This window comes from Schistocerca serialis, chromosome 9 (assembly GCF_023864345.2).
Source record: "Schistocerca serialis cubense isolate TAMUIC-IGC-003099 chromosome 9, iqSchSeri2.2, whole genome shotgun sequence".
Lineage (NCBI taxonomy): Eukaryota > Metazoa > Arthropoda > Insecta > Orthoptera > Acrididae > Schistocerca > Schistocerca serialis.
Genome location: NC_064646.1, coordinates 28,371,486 through 28,395,311, shown reverse-complemented (window position 1 = coordinate 28,395,311; position 23,826 = coordinate 28,371,486). Strand labels below are relative to the sequence as shown.

The window sequence follows — 23,826 nt, the reverse complement described above, 5'->3', positions numbered from 1 at the left end:
AGAAGTTGAATGTTCCTTCTGCGGTATTTCAGGAATACTTGGCAGGAATGTAGCCCCCTATGCATGACTGGAGGCCCTAAAAATCCGGGAGATGGAGACCCTGCACCACCACACAGATGTGATGCTCAACACAATAGGTCTACTGCCGTCTCTGTATAAGGGTTAGTTTTCATTAAAGTGAGGTCTCACAAGCTGTGGGTACTGCGATGTTTGCATACGTCTGGTTAAGATTAACCAGGGTCGAAAATTGGACGAAGGGTAGAGGTTGAAAGGCACAGGGAACAAAATGTACCACGCCAAGTTCCAATGGAAAAAAAAACCCTCTGCGATATTTGGGTCGGGTAATAAGAGCAGTAGCGTAATCTTGTTGACTGCGACTTGTCACGCAATGATAGGTTAAGTTAACAGCGGATATCATGCAAGCGAATATCATGTCAAGCCACGTGTTAGTCACAAGAGATCAGTCCATTACGGTGCGGCAGCAAGGTGTGCTGCTGTTTAAGCTGTGAGAGCCCCCTGCCGTGCTGCGTTGGTGGTGACTGGGGAACACCCATCGGTGTCTGGTAGGCATCAGCCATAGCCAAACACTCGGAGATGTATGGTCGTGTAGTGGCACCATTCTTCCTCTGTTGGCTAAGTGCGGGCTACGGTTGAGTCACCCCTGTGTAGCGGACGGCGTAGCCCATAACCTTGAGCGCTTTGATTGCTGTAGTAGCCCACACATCGGAGAAGAGCTGTTCGGAGCTTAGGGGATTCGGTGTTATTGTAGAGGCACCCGTGGTCCCCTTCGTTGTGCCAGTCGCGCTGTGTTTCTTCGCCGGCTGCTCCGTGGGGCGCCACCCTCACTACCGCGGTATGAAAACTATCTTCTCGCCTCTCGATCCCGTCTTTGTTCGGCGGCTCTTACGGCGCCGTCGTCGCTTCTTCTCGCTTTGCGCCTTGTCTCCAGCGCAGCCATCGCTGGCAAAGGCCAGTTGGCCACATGTGGGCCGCCACGGCGAGCACAAATTGGCGCCTCCTCTGGTCGTTTGTCACAGGCGCGGCTGTCGTGCGCGCCGACGCACTTGACGTACCGCGGTGAGTTGCGGCAGAAGTTAGCCACATGATCCTCAGCTTTCCACCCAAAGCAATAGAGCTCATGGTACAACCGAAGGGGAGAGCTTCGGCGCCCCGCAGTGAGTTGCGGCAGAATTTAGCCACATGACCCTCAACTTTGCACCTACAGCAATAGCGCTCATGGTCCATTTGAAGGAGAAAGCTTCGGCGGTCGCAGGAAAGCCTAAGAAGTTCCTTAGTCCGAAGATGTCGCCGCCATTCGTCACAGTTTCCACTACGATCATGTACAGCCACTGTCGCTTCTTAATACGTCCGATTGAGCAAGTTTTCAGTTGCATCCCAGAATCCGGCACGTAACGCCCTTGTTGGACCGTCTTCTTGTCGCAGATCCAAGGTAGCCCTCTGAGCAAAGCCCTGGACGTCTTCTCGTCGGAGATCCAAGGTAGCCCCCTGAGCAAAGCCTTGGACGTCTTCTCGTCGCAGATCCAAGGTAGCCCTCAGAGCAAAGCCCTGGACGTCTTCTCGTCGCAGATCCAAGGTAGCCCCCTGAGCAAAGCCTTGGACGTCTTCTCATCACAGATCCAAGGTAGCTCCCTGAGCAAAGCCTTGGACGTCTTCTCGTCGCAGATCCAAGGTAGCCCCCTGAGCAAAGCCCTGGACGTCTTCTCATCGCAGATCCAAGGCAGCCCCCTGAGCAAAGCCCTGGACGTCTTCTCATCGCAGATCCAAGGTAGCCCCCTGAGCAAAGCCCTGGACGTCTTCTCATCGCAGATCCAAGGTAGCCCCCTGAGCAAAGCCTTGGACGTCTTCTCGTCGCAGATCTAAGGTAGCCCCCTGAGCAAAGCCCTGGACGTCTTCTCGTCGCAGATCCAAGGTAGCCCCCTGAGCAAAGCCCTGGACGTCTTCTCATCGCAGATCCAAGGTAGCCCCCTGAGCAAAGCCGTGGACGTCTTCTCGTCGCAGATCCAAGGTAGCCCCCTGAGCAAAGCCATGGACGTCTTCTCGTTGCAGATCCAAGGTAGCCCTCTGAGCAAAGCCCTGGACGTCTTCTCATCGCAGATCCAAGGTAGACCCCTGAGCAAAGCCTTGGACGTCTTCTCGTCGCAGATCCAAGGTAGCCCCCTGAGCAAAGCCCTGGACGTCTTCTCGTCGCAGATCCAAGGTAGCCCCCTGAGCAAAGCCCTGGACGTCTTCTCATCGCAGATCCAAGGTAGCCCTCTGAGCAAAGCCTTGGACGTCTTCTCGTCGCAGATCCAAGGTAGCCCCCTGAGCAAAGCCTTGGACGTCTTCTCATCGCAGATCCAAGGTAGCCCCCTGAGCAAAGCCTTGGACGTCTTCTCGTCGCAGATCCAAGGTAGACCTCTGAGCAAAGCCCTGGACGTCTTCTCATCGCAGATCCAAGGTAGCCCCCTGAGCAAAGCCTTGGACGTCTTCTCGTCGCAGATCCAAGGTAGCCCCCTGAGCAAAGCCTTGGACGTCTTCTCGTCGCAGATCCAAGGTAGCCCCCTGCGCAAAGCCCTGGACGTCTTCTCGTCGCAGATCCAAGGTAGCCCCCTGAGCAAAGCCCTGGATGTCTTCTCGTCACAGATCCAAGGTAGCCCCCTGAGCAAAGCCTTGGATGTCTTCTCATCGCAGATCCAAGGTAGCCCTCTGAGCAAAGCCCTGGACGTCTTCTCATCGCAGATCCAAGGTAGCCCTCTGAGCAAAGCCCTGGACGTCTTCTCGTCGCAGATCCAAGGTAGCCCCCTGAGCAAAGCCCTGGACGTCTTCTCGTCGCAGTTCCAAGGTAGCCCCCTGAGCAAAGCCCTGGACGTCTTCTCGTCGCAGATCCAAGGTAGCCCCCTGAGCAAAGCCTTGGACGTCTTCTCGTCGCAGATCTAAGGTAGCCCCCTGAGCAAAGCCCTGGACGTCTTCTCGTCGCAGATCCAAGGTAGCCCCCTGAGCAAAGCCCTGGACGTCTTCTCATCGCAGATCCAAGGTAGCCCTCTGAGCAAAGCCCTGGACGTCTTCTCATCGCAGATCCAAGGTAGCCCTCTGAGCAAAGCCCTGGACGTCTTCTCGTCGCAGATCCAAGGTAGCCCCCTGAGCAAAGCCCTGGATGTCTTCTCGTCGCAGTTCCAAGGTAGCCCCCTGAGCAAAGCCCTGGACGTCTTCTCGTCGCAGATCCAAGGTAGCCCCCTGAGCAAAGCCTTGGACGTCTTCTCGTCGCAGATCTAAGGTAGCCCCCTGAGCAAAGCCCTGGACGTCTTCTCGTCGCAGATCCAAGGTAGCCCCCTGAGCAAAGCCCTGGACGTCTTCTCATCGCAGATCCAAGGGAGCCCCCTGAGCAAAGCCGTGGACGTCTTCTCGTCGCAGATCCAAGGTAGCCCCCTGAGCAAAGCCTTGGACGTCTTCTCGTCGCAGATCCAAGGTAGCCCCCTGAGCAAAGCCTTGGACGTGTTCTCGCGATGTTTTGGCGCGGTCGTCTTCTTCACGGTAGGTGGATCAACGATGAGGGTGGCCACAGCGCTCTTCAGTGCGGCCGGCCGCGGTGGCCGAACGGTTCTAGGTGCTACAGTCTGGAACCGCGCGACCGCTAGGATCGCAGGTTCGAATCGTGCCTCGGGCATGGATGTGTGTGTGATGTCCTTAGGTTAGTTCGGTTTAAGTAGTTCTAAGTTCTAGGGGACTGATGACCTCATAAGTTAAGTCGCATAGTGCTCACAAGGGAACCTCCCCATCGCACCCCCCTCAGATTTAGTTATAAGTTGGCACAGTGGATAGGCCTTGAAAAACTGATCACAGATATTTTGAGAAAACAGGAAGAAGTTGTGTGGAACTGTGAAAAAATAAGCAAAATATACAAACTGAGTACTTCATGGGAAGATAGGCAACATCAAGGACTGTAGCAACGGACGAGCGCCGTGGTCTCGTGGTAACGTGAGCCGCTGCGGAACGAAAGGTCCTTGGTTCAAATATTCCATCGAGTGAAAAGTTTAATTTTTTATTTTTAGTTTATGTGACAAACTCTTAAGTTTTCATCACTTTTTTGGGAGTGATTATCACATCCACAAGAAAACTTAAATCGGGCAAGGTAGAAGAATCTTTTTACCCATTCGCCAAGTGTACAAGTTAGGTGGGTCGACAACATATTCCTGTCATGTGACGCACATGCCGTCACCAGTGTCGTATAGAATATATCAGATGTGTTTTCCTGTGGAGGAATCGGTTGACCTCTGACCTTGCGATCAAATGTTTTCGGTTCCCATTGGAGAGGCACGTCCTTTCGTCTACTAATCGCAGAGTTTTGCGATGCGGTCGCAAAACACAGACACTAAACTTATTACAGTGAACAGAGACGTCAATGAACCAACGGACAGATAATAAATATGCAAAAATAAAGAAAATAAAATATTCACTCGAGGGAGGACTTGAACCAAGGACTTCTCGTTCCGCAGCTGCTCACACTACCACGGGACCACGGCGCTTCTGAGCTGATATTGTCCATGATGTTGCCTATGTGTCCCATGGAATACTCAGTTTGTATATTTTGCTTATTTTTTCACAGTTCCACACAACTTCTTCCTCTTTTCTCAATTGATCTGTGTTCAGTTTATCAAGGCCTATCCACTGTGCCAACTTATAACTAAATCTGAGGGGGGTGCGATGGGGAGGTTCCCTTGTCAGAGCCATTTGAACCAGTTCTTCAGTGTGCGGAGGTCGACCACGTTTGCTGCTTGCAGCTTTACGACAGGGTCTGGGTCAAGGGACTCCACGCCAACTTCTTCTTTGCAGCAGTCGGCTATAACATCACACAACTCTGCCCACGACCCTCTGCTGCACTGGATGTACAGAGGGGAACAGGCGAATGGGGGATCGTCATGTTTCTGTTCCGCATTTCTAGTGGACTGCGGTGTCGAAAGCTTCTTCTCCGTGTCTGCCTTCTTCTGGCCATTTCTGCCCATGCTGTGGCGTGAGAACACGACGGTTTTTCTGTGTCGTAGTGACGCACGACAGTTCGCTTTGCGTCACACCGCAGTTCGAGCACAGCTTCGCAGCTTCTATTCTGGCCAAGCTGAGGCAGCGCGCACCACCAGTGATGCACAAGCCTCAGTTGCTCCGGCGCAACTCATCTCCTCATGATTAGTGGCAGCGGTGGTCACAACAATGTACAGTGACAAGAAGATCGGGCTCCGGACGTCACTATCGAGAGGGAAGATCATCGTGTTAGGCGTATGGCTCTGGCGCATAGTATAGTATTTTCAGCAGCAATTTGAGCAGCATCTGGCGCCACAGTGACAGAACGAACTGTTGGAAGTCGCTTACTTCAATGACAGGTCCGAGCCTGAAGTACTGTATCGTGCATTCCTCTGATCCCAAACCAGCGCCATTTGCGACTAAAGAGATGTCAAGCGAGAGCTCTTGGAAGACAGGGTGGACATCTGTTGTGTTTTCTGATGAAAGCTGGTTCTCCCTCGCTGCCAATGGTGGCCATGTGTTGGGTAGCAAGAGGCCAGTTGAAGGCCTCCAACTAGTTTGTCTACATGCTAGACACACTGGACCTACACCTGGAGTATGGTCTGGGATGCGATGTCATATAACAACTGGAGCACTCTCGTGGTTATACCTTGTACCCTGACTGCAAATTTGTACGTCGGTCTGGTGATTTGACCAGTTGTGCTGCCATTCATGAACAGTACTCCAGGAAGTGTTCTTCAACAGGATAACGCTCTCCCATATACCGCTGTTGTAAACCAACGTGCTCTACACAGTGTCAACATGTTGCCCTGGCCTGCTCCGTCACCAGATATGTCTCCGATCGATCACTTATGGAATGCCGGTCGCAGTGGCCGAGCAGTTCTAGGCACTACAGTCTGGAACCGCGTCACCACTACGGTCGTAGGTTCGAATCCTTCCTCGGGCATGGATGTGTGTCATGTCTTTAGGTTGGTTAGGCTTAAGTAGTTCTAAGTTCTAGGGGACTGGTGACCTCAGCAGTTAACCCCCATAGTGCTCAGAGCCATTTGAACCATTTTGAAATTATGGGACGTTATCGGACGACAACTCCAACGTCATCCACAAACCATCCTTTTATTGACCAACTGCAGCAGGCACGGAATTCCATGCCACAGACTGACATACGGCACCTGTATAGTACAGTGCATGCACGTTTACGTGTCTGCACCGTTTCACATTTCCAATGGGTTGCCTCGTGCTCACATTAACCTGTGATCTTGCAGTGTTAATCTCTCAAATATGTTTCCTAGACAAATGTGTTCCCGGAATTCCATGACATCACATTAATTACTTTTTGGTGTTGCGATTTGTTTCCATCAGTGCTCTACGGATCAAGCAATAGGTGGGTCAACGATAGGTGGAAGATACAAATGCAGTCACGTAAACTCAACAGCAATTTCCAGTAGTCGTCCAGGAAGATGTTGAAAAATATTTTCAACGCGCAATTCATACTTCAGGTACGACCAACATAAATTTAGTTACCATAAGTTTATTCTTAAAATTTGTAGAAGCTTTCTTTTTTCACGCCAGCCTGCTTGCTTGTAGCTCCAAAACGATATTCTAGATGAGGGCCGGCCAAACGCTGCACAGTGTGCAGAAGTGCGGAAGTGCTGCACATGTGCGCACGTGTGCGACAGCGAGCGACATAACCTTAACAGAGAAGTACTGAGAAATGGCAGGTAGTGGAAAAGCAAAGGACGGGAGATCTATGTTCTCAGTCGTTTAAAAATGTCTGGGAAGTGCAATTCTTTTTTGCAGCCGTTGGTGAAAACTCACAATGTTTGCTGCACAGCCGAATAATAGGCGGCCAGCGTAAGTTTTCAATTGAAAGACACTACAGTACATGTCACAAAGACGAGTGTAGTGTACTCAACAGTGAAGAATGGCAAGCAAAGTTAAATGTCCTTAAGAAAATGGAGGAGACACATCAACTCAATTATCATTTCTCATGACCAGTGATAAACGTGTTTGGATTTATTCCTTTCACAATTAAAAATTATTGTTTACTAACTGTGCATTATTGCCTCATTCTGCTCCATGTTACATTATTATCAGGAAAGTTGGTCATTAAACCGATTGTTCCAATGCATACTTACATTTAGGGATTTTTTTTTAATGTGTGAAGGGCTACGCTCAGCTGAACTCGATAAAACATAACATTCATTGTCGGTTATTATGCAGATTTCAGACGTAACTGATGAAAGATATAGCAATAATGGTATTGAAATAACAGTTGATCATCGAGAGGTCTGCGGTTATCATTGTGTTCAGAGGTCAGTGAGACAGAAATTATGTGTGTGTAACTGAGGGCACCGAGAATTAGTTATAGGAAACCTTGCATTAGTTTAATGTTATTTGAAATCATGAATAAGGTTCGTTGGAAGTCGCAAAGTGCTCTCTTTCTTAAATACCAGATCAAAAATATTAGGCGTATTTACGTGCCATCAGTCAAGCTGCCTCAATAAAAACCCACGGTTGTTAACTGTATTACTTGTCTTACTGGGTTAAACTGTTAACATAAAAGTAGACGTCTCAATGAGTAGACTGTGACAGTATTTTAAATGTTTAATATGCGAAATACCTTCCCATGGTTGGCTGGCAAGCTCTGGAAAGAGCACTAGAATGCGCCGCTACAGAGTATTCCAGCAAGTGGATAAAGCGACATCAGTGCGTAGAGACACGCACTACATGAAGGCTGGCGGCTGCGGCGTGCACGCTGTGACCCAGAAGTTGCACATGTGCAGGAGCACCGCACGCGTGCAGAATATCTGGCCGGCCCTGTTCTAGATTCTTGATCGACTGTGAAAAATCTTGTACATCGCAGAGAATTATGGTGTCAGTGCATATTAGAAATTTAAATCCAGTAGCAGCAGACGAGAATAAATATTATCGTATTTACATTTCGAGTTCATTTCTACGAAATATATTTTTGAAAAATGAATCGCCTGTGGACTACTAACAACACCTGTACAAATTATTTGATTTCACGTGATAATATATTGTAGACTATGCACATCTAGACTGGACAGTCTTCGAGTTGATCAGCAATTCATGATATGAAAACTAAAATCAAAGATATATCAAAAAATCGTTCAAGTGGCTCTGAGCACTATGGGACTTAACTTCTAAGGTCATCAGTCCCCTAGAACTTAGAACTACTTAAGCCTAACTAACCTAAGGACATCACACACATCCATGCCCGAGGCAGGATTCGAACCTGCGACGGTAGTGGTCGCGCGGTTCCAGACTGTTGCGCCTAGAACCCCTCGGCCACTCAGGCCGCCCCAAAGATATATCATCTTGTAACTCATTGCACCTGTTGGCTCATTGCAAGTGTTCGTTAACTATACCAGCATCGACTCATTACAAGGAGAGGTGTAATAATTTCTGTAGAAAGTAATATTAAACAGTATATGTATTCATTTCAAGGTCGTAACTAAGGAAATTTGGTGAGGGGCTAGGGCAGAATATTTTTTCTTAATGACTAACCACGTCATGAAACGTATATTAATTTGTAGTTTGGGAGTAAAAAGGCAATCACGTGTTTGAGAAACGCATAATGCAGATAAAGGTAATCTTCAACTACACTCCTGGAAATTGAAATAAGAACACCGTGAATTCATTGTCCCAGGAAGGGGAAACTTTATTGACACATTCCTGGGGTCAGATACATCACATGATCACACTGACAGAACCACAGGCACATAGACACAGGCAACAGAGCATGCACAATGTCGGCACTAGTACAGTGTATATCCACCTTTCGCAGCAATGCAGGCTGCTATTCTCCCATGGAGACGATCGTAGAGATGCTGGATGTAGTCCTGTGGAACGGCTTGCCATGCCATTTCCACCTGGCGTCTCAGTTGGACCAGCGTTCGTGCTGGACGTGCAGACCGCGTGAGACGACGCTTCATCCAGTCAGAAACATGCTCAATGGGGGACAGATCCGGAGATCTTGCTGGCCAGGGTAGTTGACTTACACCTTCTAGAGCACGTTGGGTGGCACGGGATACATGCGGACGTGCATTGTCCTGTTGTAACAGCAAGTTCCCTTGCCGGTCTAGGAATGGTAGAACGATGGGTTCGATGACGGTTTGGATGTACCGTGCACTATTCAGTGTCCCCTCGACGATCACCAGTGGTGTACGGCCAGTGTAGGAGATCGCTCCCCACACCATGATGCCGGGTGTTGGCCCTGTGTGCCTCGGTCGTATGCAGTCCTGATTGTGGCGCTCACCTGCACGGCGCCAAACACGCATACGACCATCATTGGCACCAAGGCAGAAGCGACTCTCATCGCTGAAGACGACACGTCTCCATTCGTCCCTCCATTCACGCCTGTCGCGACACCACTGGAGGCGGGCTGCACGATGTTGGGGCGTGAGCTGAAGACGGCCTAACGGTGTGCGGGACCGTAGCCCAGCTTCATGGAGACGGTTGCGAATGGTCCTCGCCGATACCCCAGGAGCAACAGTGTCCCTAATTTGCTGGGAAGTGGCGGTGCGGCCCCCTACGGCCCTGCGTAGGATCCTACGGTCTTGGCGTGCATCCGTGCGTCGCTGCGGTCCGGTCCCAGGTCGATGGGCACGTGCACCTTCCGCCGACCACTGGCGACAACATCGATGTACTTGGAGACCTCACGCCCCACGTGTTGAGCAATTCGGCGGTACGTCCACCCGGCCTCCCGCATGCCCACTATACGCCCTCGCTCAAAGTCCGTCAACTGCACATACGGTTCACGTCCACGCTGTCGCGGCATGCTACCAGTGTTAAAGACTGCGATGGAGCTCCGTATGCCACGGCAAACTGGCTGACACTGACGGCGGCGGTGCACAAATGCTGCGCAGCTAGCGCCATTCGACGGCCAACACCGCGGTTCCTGGTGTGTCCGCTGTGCCGTGCGTGTGATCATTGCTTGTACAGCCCTCTCGCAGTGTCCGGAGCAAGTATGGTGGGTCTGACACACCGGTGTCAATGTGTTCTTTTTTCAATTTCCAGGAGTGTATTATTTAGACACCTGAGGGAAAACGAATTACGAAATGTTTTTGAGCGATCTGTAAGCCCATCCAGTCTGAATATGGATTTGAAAACTAGTAATTTATGGACATTTATTGTGTGAGGTAATAAACGTTTTTCCTTTTCCTTCTAAAATATTTAAATAATATTCTCAACTTATTTGCTTTTTAAAGTTCTGCCCAAGTTTTTAGTTCAACACAAAAAACTTTGAAAGTATGGTTTATTTATTTGAAGAAATTATAATAACTGACATCTTTAAATTATGACAAAACTTGCTACGAATAACTGACAATTATCCAAGTAACTTCAGTTATTCTCGTAATGTGAGAAATTTTGCTGCGGAGAAGTACAAGCCGTCCTCGAAAGACGAAATGTTCTATCAGTTTGGGAATATTCTGAAATTTGAATTCAGGGATCTTGATTACAAAACTACTTTTGGATTTTTACGTTTTCATTTATATGTTTTACATGCAGGAAGAGCAGCAACACTGCGAAAAAACTGGAAAAGCCGTTGCCCGATGTCCTCCAGACGGTCTGTAGTTCCCGGCGCCGACACTGTTCTCATCCAATTCCGGGGAGAAAAACAATTTCCCGGAGGCTGCTTGAAGAGAGCAAAGGACAGAGGCGCTCTGCTTGGCCGTTAGCTCGGCCTGGCGCTGCTGCTTGCAGTTCTGAACGAGCACAAATGGCTCACCATGTAATGAAAATTCCTTCCGTACAGCCTGATTTGATTTGGTGCTCTTCTCTTACATTCTTTCCTCTGTCTGTAGCGTGCTTTTACTCGGGTGGTTGCGCACTATCTTGGTTAAGGATTATTTTGGTGGCATTGTTAATTTTACACGGTCATTTCCCTAGTCCGTACTTTAGTGAGAGAAACACTATATTTATTCTTTACAGTAGTATGAATATTATGCTTCCTGAAGAGTCCTTTCCGAAAGTGAAGCAACATTTGGAACATATACCGTATTCGAACATTATGAAGTACCTCGAAGAAAACGGTTTATTGACACATAGTCAGCACGGATTCAGAAAATATCGTTTTTGTGCAACACAACTAGCTCTTTATACTCATGAAGTAATGAGTGCTATCGACATGGGATGTCAAATTGGTTCCATATATTTAGATTTCCAGAAATCGTTCCTCACAAGCGTCTTGTGACCAAACTGCGTGCCTACCGAGTATCGCCTCAGTTCTGCGACTGGATTCGTGATTTCCTGTCACAGAGGTCACAGTTCGTAGTAATAGACGGAAAGTCATCGAGCATTAACGAAGTAATACCCGGCGTTCCCCAAGGAAGTGTTATAGGCCCTCTATTGTTCCTGATCTATATTAACGACATAGGAGACAATCTGACTAGCCCTCTTAGATTGTTTGCAGATAATGCTGTCATTTACCGTCTTGTAAAGTCATTAGATGATCAAAACTACTTGTAAAATGATTTAGATAAGATATCTGTGTGGCGCTAAAAGTGGCAGTTGACCCTGAATAAGGAAAAGTGTGAAGTTATTCAGCCGTCCGCGGTGGCCGTGCGTTTCTAGGCGCTTCAGTCCGGAACCGTGAGACTGCTACGGTCGCAGGTTCGAATCCTGCCTCGGGCACGGATGTGTGTGATATCCTTAGGTTAGTTTGGTTTAAGTAGTTCTAAGTTCTAGGGGACTGATGACCTCAGATGTTAAGTCCCATAGTGCTCAGAGCCATTTGAGCCATGTTTTTGAAGTTATTCACATGAGTACTAAAAGAAATCAACTAAATTTCGATTACGCGATAAGTCAAACAAATCTGAAGGCTGTAAATTCAGCTAAATACTTAGGGATTACAATTACAAATAACTTAAGTTGGAACGATCACATATATAATATTGTGGGTACATCAAACCAAAGACTGCGATTCATTGGCAGAACACTTAGAAGGTGCAACAGGTCTACTAAAGAGACTGCTTACACCACGCTTGTCCCCCATATTCTGGAGTATATCTGTGCGGTGTATGATCCGCATCAGGTGGGACTGACGGATGACATAGAAAAAGTACAAAGAAGGACAGCTCGTTTGGTATTATCGCGAAATAGGGGAGATAGTGTCACAGAAATGATATGTGAATTGCTGTGGCAATCATCAAAACAAAGATGTTTTTCGTTGCGACGGGATTTTCTCATGAAATTTCAATCACCAGTTTGCTCCTCCGATTGCGAAAATATTCTCTTGCCACCCACCTACATAGGGAGAAATGATCGTCACGATAAAATAAGAGAAATCAGGGCTCACACAGAAAAATTTAAGTCCTCGTTTTTCCCGCGTGGCGTTTGAAAGTGGAAAGGTAGAGAGACAGCTTGAAGGTGGTTCATTGAACCCCCTCCCAGGCACTTTATTATGAATAGCAGCGTAATCGCGTGGATGTAGGTGTAGAACATCTTTGTGGGTCGTTTTCACTCACAGAGTATGAGAAATTACGATATCAGCACAAATAATAAACTTATTGAACTTGAATAGGCCTTTAGCTTTTGTAAACGACTTTGTGACTAAGACGGCACATTTAAACAGCACAAAAACTAATAGAAATTCTTAATGAGACAGTAGAAGAAATGGGGCTCCAAGTATCATTCGAGAAAACAACATACGTATCTAGCAGCAAACTGGCCTATAAAATTCTGAAAACTAAACACTGAATAATCAGAGTTCCTCAGTTCAGCAAACTTTCGTCGAAAAGGTTGATTGCAAAATTCGTTGTCTTAAAATTTAAATAGCTCTCAGGCTTATAAAGACACCCATGACGAGAAATGTATCTCAAAATATATGAAATACGAGACGGTTAGAAAAGAGTAAGTAACTAGAATGAGATTTTCACTCTGCAGCGGAGTGTGCGCTGTTATGAAACTTCCTGGCAGATTAAAACTGTGTGCCCGACCGAGACTCGAACTCGGGACCTTTGCCTTTCGCGGGCAAGTGCTCTACCAACTGAGCTACCGGAGCACGACTCTCGCCCGGTACTCACAGCTTTACTTCTGCCAGTACCTCGTCTCCTACCTTCCAAACTTTACAGAAGCTCTCCTGCGAAACTTGCAGAACTAGCACTCCTGAAAGAAAGGATATAGCGGAGACATGGCTTAGCCACAGCCTGGGGGATGTTTCCAGAATGAGATTTTCACTCTGCAGCGGAGTGTGCGCTGTTATGAAACTTCCTGGCAGATTAAAACTGTGTGCCCGACCGAGACTCGAACTCGGGACCTTTGCCTTTCGCGGGCAAGTGCTCTACCAACTGAGCTACCGGAGCACGACTCTCGCCCGGTACTCACAGCTTTACTTCTGCCAGTACCTCGTCTCCTACCTTCCAAACTTTACAGAAGCTCTCCTGCGAAACTTGCAGAACTAGCACTCCTGAAAGAAAGGATATTGCGGAGACATGGCTTAGCCACAGCCTGGGGGATGTTTCCAGAATGAGATTTTCACTCTGCAGCGGAGTGTGCGCTGTTATGAAACTTCCTGGCAGATTAAAACTGTGTGCCCGACCGAGACTCGAACTCGGGACCTTTGCCTTTCGCAGGCAAGTGCTCTACCAACTGAGCTACCGGAGCACGACTCTCGCCCGGTACTCACAGCTTTACATCTGCCAGTACCTCGTCTCCTACCTTCCAAACTTTCAGGAGTGCTAGTTCTGCAAGTTTCGCAGGAGAGCTTCTGTAAAGTTTGGAAGGTAGGAGACGAGGTACTGGCAGAAGTAAAGCTGTGAGTACCGGGCGAGAGTCGTGCTCCGGTAGCTCAGTTGGTAGAGCACTTGCCCGCGAAAGGCAAAGGTCCCGAGTTCGAGTCTCGGTCGGGCACACAGTTTTAATCTGCCAGGAAGTTTCAGAGTAAGTAACTCTTTATAATTTCAAAAGTAATCGCCATATATCTTAACACACATATCTCAGTCTGAGGGAAGCCGGTCCTTAACTCCATGGATAAATGTATGCGGTTGCCTATGGGACCATACTTTTATCTAGGCCTGCACGTCTTCGTCCGAAGCAAATCTATGGCCATGAGTGTCAAAAAATGGCTCTGAGCACTATGTCACTTAACATCTGAGGTCATCAGTCCCCTAGACTTAGAACTACTTAAACCTAACTAACCTAAGGATATCACACACATCCATGCCCGAGGCAGGATTCGAACCTATGACAGTAGCGGTCGCGCTTCTCCAGACTGAAGCGCCTAGAACCGCTCGGCCACACTGGCCGGCCCATGAATGTCCACGGTCCACTTGTTGCCGAGGTTGTACGCTGTAGAAGTTTCGCTGTGAAGCCCTTACAGATCCTCAACACAGTCCCGATCTCTCTCCGTGTCTGTTTCATATTTTTCGAGCTGTGATGACACATTTGTGGCCATCGATTTGCTTTAGAGGAAGAGGTGCACGACTGGCTACAATCGTGATTCCGTAGGCAATCGCTAACTTGATTCTTTGAAGGCATTTGTCGTCTTATTTCGCAATGAGATAAATGTACTGACAGTTACTGCTATCACATTTCACATAAAAATAATTTACTTAATTTTTCCCCATATATATCGCTCTCATTTGACTGTCTAGGAATATTTAAGTGTAAATTATACTTAATAAGGAACGGATAGACTGAGAGAAAATTGTAAAATTGAAATTATACCACAATTTATTGGGATATGGGAAACGCAGATTAAAATTCTACAGTTAAGAACAGAAGAAAGTTTGGTTGCAGAATTCTATGAAATTCCCAGCAGTGTAGAAACTGGAACAATAAAATGGGTCGGTGCTGTATCAGAAGACTTGAAAACACAAAATAATACAACCTGATATACCACACAGGAAAATATTGAGGCAAGAAATCCACGACTGGACACTTGGCAGGGCAGAAAAATCCAAGTAGCCCGTAAAAAATCCACCTAAAATGCAGAGTGGAGCCCAGTTTTAGAGCATGCAGGTAAAATGGGTACACTGAGAAGTCACAGCAAAACTCTGAAACAGTCCCACATTGTACATGCCAGCAGCGAAGATGAACTTCCAGGGTTACTGATAAAGGAATTTTGTGTCTTGGATCAACCATCTGCGACACGGGAAGCTGTGGAGATATGAAGACGGATCACGCTAGGCAGAGTGGCTATGAAGATTCTTACCAACATGTGGCACACCAGAGCAATAACGAACACTGCTATTGTCGAGCTTGCTGAAAGACTTGTGTATTCTGTGTTTTTCTATGGTTGAGAAACATGAACCCTTAAGGCCGGAGTTAAGCGTTTGAGTTTCGGTGCTGCTGCAGGAAGCTGCGTATGAAACGGATGGAAAAAAGGACGGATGTTTCCAGTATTGAGCAAGTCAGTATCTTAGGCACCTTTTTTCTTTCTTATGTCAACCAAAAAACTTCTCCGGTTCTTAGCGCGTATTGTGAGAAGAGATGAAGAATACCTACAGGAAACAATCATACAAGGGAAGATCAAGTTCTAGAGAGCGAGGGAAAGAGCAGCCATCAGGTGGACAGATCGAATCAAGAAGATCTCTGGCCCATCTCTTCAGTAGGTTCTAAGAGAAGCTGGTAACCACGCATCACAGAGACGCTTGGTGTCTCGACGTTCAACAGTGACTACAACGATTTGTCATGATGATGTGTATCACATGGTGACTAGTAATAAAGTGGTGGAATGTTTAAGAAATTTATTTGTCATTTAACTATAGTTCATAACAAAACGACGCCAGACTCATTGAAGATCACTTTTTACTCAAAATATGCCTTTAGTATACACATGTCTTAGCAATTCTTACGAAAGAAACTCAATTATTTGTTTATAGCTTAGACTGAGAGTAACTCGTCCTTGGGAACTCACTCATTCTTTGTTCTTTTTTCTTTTGGTCTTTTCCCTTAGCTTCGTGCGTTTATGTGTTCGACACATTTGCTGAACACAACACCTTCTCCCCCTCTCTGTGGTCACCGCTTCCTCCCTCCATCTATCCATTTCACGCTCCCATCTTTATCGATCTATCTATCTCCTCCTCCCCACGCTCTCTCTCTCTCTCTCTCTCTATCTTATCGTCCATATCCTCCACCCTCTCTCTCTGACCATATCTTCCTCCCTGTCCCTCTCACTATATCCACTTCCCGTCTCTCTTCACATCTCTGCCTCTCCTCTTCCTTTCCACTTGCCAACCATCCCCCTGCACCTTCCACCTGCCTCTCACATCTCTCCCTTCTCCTTTCTCTCTGGACATTCCCACCTCCCCATCTTCCTCACTCTGTCCATCACCTCCTCTGTCCATCTCAACCTGTCCCAAATCATGCTCGTGAGCAAGTGGAACATCTATACTACAGTTCAGAAAAGCACACCGATACTACTCCCACAAGATGTGTGTCATACAGGGCAAGCTAAACATCAGAGGCATGAAAATTATTTATGTGCCCCCGATCTACGGGTTACTGTGCAAAGCAGGTTGGTAAAGCAAGGCGATACTAACGCAACACAACACACTTATCAATCTGGGCTGTCTACATGACAGGGCACAGAATACAGTTTCTTGCCTCTAATATGTGTCCATAAATGCAGTTTGATTCAGAAGACCAATACTGTTCCCACAAATCATGCCTGTTGTACAGGGTAGCCGCTATACTGGGGGCTAAAAAAACACTTTCTCACCCATATTTATCCTCTTATTGCAGTTAGGAGTTTGTAAACTCCACGGTGCTGATACTCTTGTCCCAAAGTTGCCTTAAATCGGTCCAAGAGTTCAGGAGGTAATCCTGGACATACACACATACACATATACACTCTGCTTTTACAGGCTGATTCAAAAGTAACTCTACACACTTCGAGGGTATAACATATGAATCAAAATGAGTAAAATATTACATAAAGTTTAATCTGAAACTGCTTTATTTCTGAGTTGTGGTCCATAATGCCATTTGTTATATGGATTAAAACATGGGCCAGTAAGGCTTTTGGCATGAAGTGTTCGCCTGCGTATCGATTGATGTTGCTTTGTCAACAATGGCCCTGCGCATTTCAATTGGGATGCAAGACAGTACTCCAAGTTTTTCTCCTAATAAGTGGACAGATCGTATGGGACCTGTTGCTTGGCCCACCAAACCTCCAGATCTTAACCATGGACCTGTACCTTTGTGGCCATTTCAAGGAGGTCGTGCGTGGTGTTCCAGTTGAGAATGCAGAATAACTACAGCAGCAGACTAAAAATAGTGGTGCAGAATGAGATAAACGGAGGCCACAACATTGCAAGAGCGGTAAGATCTCGAGTTCGTCACTGTCTTCTTCTACACTGACATCATTTTGAAAATGTTCTGGGGTAAATGTACAGTATGTAGTTCTGTAGAATTTCTGGCCCTTCATGTCGTTGCTTTCTGAGAAGAATTAATATTGGGTTGTTTGTGCTGCTCTTGTGATCCCTACTGTACTGCGTAACTCTGAAATAAAGCAATTTCAGATAAAATTTTAATTAACATTTTACTCTTATTTTGTTCACTACATTACACTCGTAAGTGTGTACAGCTGCTTTTGAATCACCAAGAATTAATCTTGGGTTATGTGTGATACCTAACGTACTGCGTATCTCGGAAATAAAGCAATATCAAACAATACTTTATTAGCATTTTACTGTTATTTCGGTAGATTAAACTGACAAAGTTCTTATAGTTACTTTTTAATCACAATGTAGGTATAAGAGGTAAAAGATTACTCATCTTTCTTGCTGCGCTGGCGCTGTGGCCGAGCGGTTATAGGCGCTTCAGTCCGGAACAGCGCTGCTGCTACGGTCGCAGGTTCGAATCCTGCCTCGGGCATGGATGTGTATGATGTCCTTAGGTTGGTTAGGTTTAAGTAGTTCTAAGTCAAGGGGAATGATTACCTCAGATGTTAAGTCCCATAGTGATTAGTGCCATTTTCTTGCTGCCTTCGGAACTGACTGGATGTAATTTTTCCGAAAGTCTGATGGTATGTTTCCAGTCTCAAAGATCACGCACATTATCTTGAATAGTCGTTTGCCTGCCGTTTTTATTTTAGAAATTCTGAAGGTATGTTATCTATGTCATCCATTTTATTTGATCATATGTGTTCCAAAGCTGTGTGAAATACTGATACATTCCAGAATGAGATTTTCGCTCTGCAGCGGAGGGTGCGCTGATATGAAACTTCCTGGCAGATTAAAAATGTGTGCCCGACCGAGACTCGAACTCGGGACCTTTGCCTTTCGCGGGCAAGGGCTCTACCATCTGAGCTACCGAAGCACGACTCACGCCCGGTACTCACAGCTTTACTTCTGCCAGTACCTGGTCTCCTACCTTCCAAACTTTACAGAAGCTCTCCTGCGAACCTTGCAGAACTAGCACTCCTGAAAGAAAGGATATTGCGGAGACATGGCTTAGCCACAGCCTAGGGGATGTCTCCAGAATGAGATTTTCACTCTGCAGCGGAGTGTGCGCTGATATGAAACTTCCTGGCAGATTAAAACTGTGTGCCCGACCGATGCTCGAACTCGGGACCTTTGCCCGCGAAAGGCAAACGTCCCGAGTTCGAGTCTCGGTCGGGCACACAGTTTTAATCTGCAAGGAAGTTTCATACTCATACATTCTTTATCTTGCAGAAGCCCTGGCAGGGGAAAGGCAGGTGCAGGAATGGCATTAAAATTCAGGTTGAATGGATATTAACGATAGGGTTCCCCTGTGCCGTAGGTATCTGTCGGAGAGGAGTCCACTATTATCCAACATATGCCTTCATTTGAGAAATATATTTTTGAGAACGTAATTTTGGAACATAACATTGCATGACAATGAATCGTTCAAGTTGGGGAAAAGTAGAGACTCGAAGCGTTTGACATGTGGTGATATAGAACAATATTGGAAAAACGTGGATTGATGAGATAAGGACTGAGGATGTTCTCTGGGGAATCGGTGAGGACATAAATATGTGGAAAACGCTGATACGAAGAAGATGGCTGGTTCAAATGGCTCTGAGCACTATGGGACTTAACATCTATGGTCATCAGTCCCCTAGAACTCAGAACTACTTAAACCTAACTAACCTAAGGACAGCACACAACACTCAGTCATCACGAGGCAGAGAAAATCCCTGACCCCGCCGGGAATCGAACCCGGGAACCCGGGCGCGGGAAGCGAGAACGCTACCGCACGACCACGAGCTGCGGTCTACGAAGAAGAGATTGAATGGTAGGACATAGGTGAAGATATCAGGAGATGACTTCCACGGTGTTGAACCTAAAGGATAGTGTACCTAGGAACACATGACGTTTTTTGGTCGGTACTTCAGTTTAGTGACTGTTTGTAGAATCACTTTAAGGAATGTGCACTATAGACTGCCATAAGCAGCCTCCGCCATATCTTCTACATGTTTTTGAAACTCATCATACAGTGTGGGGACGCTTAGCCAGTACATATCGGTCGTGCATCGTCAGAAGGTCTTTTACCATGAAACATCTGATACTTATAAATAAACTTACTCTTTTTAAAGCCTTAACAAGTTTATCTGTCTCGAAAACGGAAATTTGCATTACATTCCAATAGATTCTGTATCAAAATTTATTTAGCTTGTAGTTGAATACAGACGATGGAACTGTTTATTTTGATTTCACTTACTGCCTATTTGTGTTTAATACAATAACAGCGCAACAGTGGGAAGAGTAAATATAATAACACAATTAAACCCTAATAGAATATTTGGTCCTAGGTTGATGACCCTGTTTTAACTTGGGACATATTTTCACATTTGGTAAAAAGGTTGTTCCGGAGTAGTTAATTTTTGTACTTCAGACAAAATCCAGCAGCACGTTGAGCAAAATAGTGAATGCCATCAATTAAAAATGGAAAAATAAAAGACAATCAAATACAAAAAATGGACGCTCCACGAAGGAATTATCCGAATGGGGAGTAAATCAGTAGATGTAATGTACATGTGGAGACAAACAAATGATTACAGTTTCAGAAAAATTGGTTGGCTTATTCAAGATAAAGAGCTTTACAAATTGAGCAAGTCAATTACGGGTAGGTCCTCCTCCGGCCATCATGCAACGAGTTACTCTACTTGGCACTGGTTGACAGAGGTGCAGGTTGTCCTCCTGAGGCATATTGTACAAAAATGTGTCCAATTGGCCCATTAGACTGTCAAAAACTTGCGTTAGTTGGAGGGCTAGGAGGGATATTGTACAACAATGTATCCAGTTGTGGATGTGTGTGATGTCCTTAGGTTACTTAGGTTTAAGTAGTTCTAAGTTATAGGGGACTGATGACCTCATAAGTTAAGTCCCATAGTGCTCAGCGCCATTTGAACCATTCTTGTATCCAGTTGGTGCATTAGACGGTCAAAACCTCGTGTTAGTTGGTGGGCTAGGAGGGACATTGTACAACAATACGTCCAATTGGTGCATTAAACTGTTAGTTGGAGGGCTCTGCCCATTAATGCTCCAAACATTCTAAATTGGGGACATATCCGGCGACTTCGCTGGCCAAGGTAGGGTACGGCAAGCACAGAGACAAGCAGCAGTATCTCTCGCCGTCAAATGCAAGGCCAGGATACCTTCCCATGAAGGAAAATAGAACGGGGAGTAGAATATCGTCTACATACCGCTGTCCTGCGAGAATACAGCGGATGACAAGCAAAGGGGCGCTGATATGAAAAGGAAAGGCACCCCATGCCATGTCAGAGACAGCAAAGGACCTGGAAGAGCAGCTGAACGGAATGGACAGTGTCTTGAAAGGAGGATATACGATGAACATCAACAAAAGTAGAACGAGGATAATGGAATGTAGTCGAATTAAATCGGGTGATGCTGAGGGTATTAGATTAGGAAATGAGACGCTTAAATCAGTAAATGAGTTTTGCTATTTGGGGAGAAAATTAACTGATGATGGTCGAAGTGGAGAGGATATAAAATGTATACTGGCAATGGCAAGGAAAGCGTTTCTGAAGAAGAGAAATTTGTTAACATTGAGTATAGATTTAAGTGTTAGGAAGTTGTTTCTGAAAGTATGTACTTGTATGGAGTGTAGCCATGTGTGGAAGTGAAACATGGACGATAAATATTTTAGACAAAAAGAGAATAGAAGCTTTCGAAATGTGGTGATACAGAAGGCTGTTGAAAGTTAGATGGGTAGATCACATAAGTAATGACGAGGTACTGAACAGAACTGTAGAGAAGAGAAATTTGTGGCACAGCTTGACTAGAAGAAGGGATCGGTTGGCAGGACATATTATGAGACATCAAGGGATCACCAACTTAGTATTGGAGGGCAGCGCGGAGGGTAAAAATCGTAGAGGGAGACCAAGAGATGAAACACTAAACAGATTCAGAAGGATGTAGGTAGCAGCAGGTACTGGGAGATGGAGAAGCTTGCACAGAAAAGAGTAGCATAGATAGCTGCATCAAACCAGTCTCTGGACTGAAGACCACAACAAAAACCATCACTCCTAGTTGTCGGGCCACATTGTAGGCGACAGCCAGGTTGGCATTCCACCGCTGTCTGGGGCGGCCCCAGAGACTTCTTTGGACTGGAATCTGATAGCCTGGAGTAGAATTGTCTTCAATGATGATTACCGCTTCTAAATGAGCACCGATATCCAGTGGAGACGGGTCCGCTAAATGAGCGACAACCAGGAGTGATTCAAAATAAAGTGAAACATCTGCAGCCGTCGTTTTGATGTGACTGCAACCATCAACTAGTTGACTGCAACTAGTTGATGGTAACGGTCAGAACATCGCTTTTTATGTGTTCTACGGAAGCTAGTTCATAGATGTAGGACACTGATGTGATCGTGTATACGACTGGAGTTCATCCCCTCAGCGTCATTTCAGGCCTGAAGATGATGTACTGAGTCACCGAAACTGGTTGCGATATAATAAAGTAACGCCAAAACGACGGTTCTAGATGTTTCATTTCAACACGTAAGTAAACGGTCGGAGACCTGCAGACCATCAGCCACGAGGATGGACGAACAGAATCCAGGGGTGATGGTCTGAGGTGCCAACTCTTTTCATAACAGGACATCTTTGGCTATCACTGCGGCTCCATTACTGTAGAGCGCTACTCAGGTTGTATTCATGGCAAGCCATTCAGTGCTAATGTCTAGCACGATAATGTCCGTCCGCATACAGCGAAAGTCTACCGGTTGTCTTCGTGCTTGCCAAATCCTACCCTGCCCAGCAAGCTCACTGGATCTCTCCCCAATTGAGAATGTTTGGAGTAAAATGGAAAGGGCCCTCCAACCATTTCGGAATTTTGGCGATCTAACATACCAACTGCACAGAACTATACATCACATCTACCGATTTTCATCCCATTCGAATAATACCTTCGTGATGCATCGATTTTTTTTGTCTTACAGTGTATCTACATCTACATCTACGTGATTACTCTGCTATTCACAATAAGTGCCTGGCACAGGGTTCAATGAACCACCTCCACGCTGTCTCTCTGCCGTACCGTTCTCTAACGGCGTGCGGGAAAAACGAACACTTAAATTTTTCTGTGCAAGCCCTGATTCCTCTTGGTGACTGGAATTTCATAAGAAGATCCCATCGCAAAGAAAAACGCCTTTGTTTTAATGATTCCCACTCCAATTCACGTATCATGTCTGTGGCACTATCTCCTCTACTTCGCGATGATACAAAACGAGCTGCCCTTCTCTGTACTGTTTCGATGACTTCCGTCAGTACCATCTGATGCGGATCCCACACTGCACAGCAATACTCCAGAATAGGGCAGCCAAGCGTGGTGTAAGCAGTCTCTTTAGTAGACCTCTTGAACCTTTCAAGTGTTCTGCCAATGAATCGCAGTCTTTGGTTGCCTCTACCCACAACATTATTTATGTGATCGTGCCAATTTAGGATATTTGTAATTGTAATCCCTAAGTATTTAGTTTAATTTACAACCTTCAGATTTGTGTGATTTATCGCGTAATCGAAATTTTGCTAATTTCTTTTAGGAATCATGTGAATAACTTCACACTTTTCTTTATTCAATGTCAACTGGCACTTTTCGCACCATACAGATATCGTATTGAATCATTTTTCAATTCTTTTGGGTCATCTGATGACTTTACAAGACGGTAAATGACACCGTCATCTGCAAACAATCTAAGACACCTACTAAGATTGTCTCCTATGTCGTTAATATAGATCAGACACAGTAGATGGCCTGTAACACTTCCTTAAGATACGCTGGATATTATTTCTGTTCTACTCGATGACCTCCCGTCTATTACTACGAATTGTAACTTTTCTGACAGGAAATCAAAAATCCAGTTACACAACTGAGGAGATATTCCATAGGCACGCAGTTTGGTTAGAAGACGCTTGTGAGGAACTGTGTTGAAAGACTTCTGGAAATCTAAAAATATGTAATCAATTTGACATCCCCTGTCGATAGTACTCATTACTCCATGTGTATAAAGAGCTAGTTGTGTTTCGGAAGAACGATATTTTCTGAATCCGTGCTGACTACTTCTCAATAAATCGTTTTCTTCGAGGTACTTCATAATGTTCGAATACAGTATATGTTCCAAAACCTTACTGCAAATCGACGTTAGTGATATGGGCCTGTAAATCGATGGATTACTCCTACTTCCCTTTCTGGGTATTGGTGAGACCTGAGCAATTTTACAGTCTTAACGTACGGAACCTTCTGTGAGAGAGCGGTTGTATATAATTGCTAAATATGAAGCTGTTGTATCAGTATACTCTGAGAGAAACCTGACTGGTATACAATCTGGACCGGAAGCCTTGCTTTTATTAAGTGAATTAA

General features: G+C 45.9%; 3 non-coding genes and 1 pseudogene across 3 annotated transcripts; 2 read left to right on the top strand and 2 right to left on the bottom strand.

Moving 5' to 3' along the window:
• Positions 1-23,826, top strand: part of LOC126418786 (uncharacterized) — a 160,835-nt pseudogene that overhangs the window by 11,595 nt on the left and 125,414 nt on the right.
• On the bottom strand, positions 12,966-13,040 carry Trnas-cga (transfer RNA serine (anticodon CGA)). The gene has a single exon. It is a non-coding gene; the product is annotated as a tRNA-Ser (tRNA).
• Trnas-cga (transfer RNA serine (anticodon CGA)) lies at positions 13,267-13,341 on the bottom strand. Its single transcript has one exon. It is a non-coding gene; the product is annotated as a tRNA-Ser (tRNA).
• Trnas-cga (transfer RNA serine (anticodon CGA)) lies at positions 13,814-13,888 on the top strand. The gene has a single exon. It is a non-coding gene; the product is annotated as a tRNA-Ser (tRNA).